We start from the raw sequence: 250 nt of genomic DNA, 5'->3' as shown, positions 1-250 counted from the left end.
GCAAGATATAATATTAATAAAGGTGACACAGGCCTCAGACGCCCACATCCCCTAATATTTTTCAATTATTACCTTGGACGAACGAATGATCAGTCTGTCCCTTCCAATTACATTTTTTTTTCTTGATCGTTTCTCTTTTAAGTTATTGTAACATGCTCGATCTATTCCCTGGTGCAGTCGGAAATTTCGTAGTTGTATCCATGGGTCAAAATGTATTAATAAATAAACAGATCTCTATTGGCTGGCATAT

The 250-nt window shown here is 36.0% G+C and overlaps 1 protein-coding gene across 1 annotated transcript in view; it reads left to right on the top strand.

Annotated features, from left to right (window-relative positions):
• Positions 1 to 250, top strand: part of LOC119594246 (receptor-type tyrosine-protein phosphatase C-like) — a gene marked incomplete at its 3' end in the record, with an annotated part of 35,196 nt that overhangs the window by 7,750 nt on the left and 27,196 nt on the right.

The sequence above is a fragment of the Penaeus monodon genome, chromosome 33, assembly GCF_015228065.2.
Source record: "Penaeus monodon isolate SGIC_2016 chromosome 33, NSTDA_Pmon_1, whole genome shotgun sequence".
Taxonomy (NCBI): domain Eukaryota; kingdom Metazoa; phylum Arthropoda; class Malacostraca; order Decapoda; family Penaeidae; genus Penaeus; species Penaeus monodon.
Note: the sequence above shows the minus strand (reverse complement) of the source record. Positions and strands in the feature narration are given on the sequence as shown.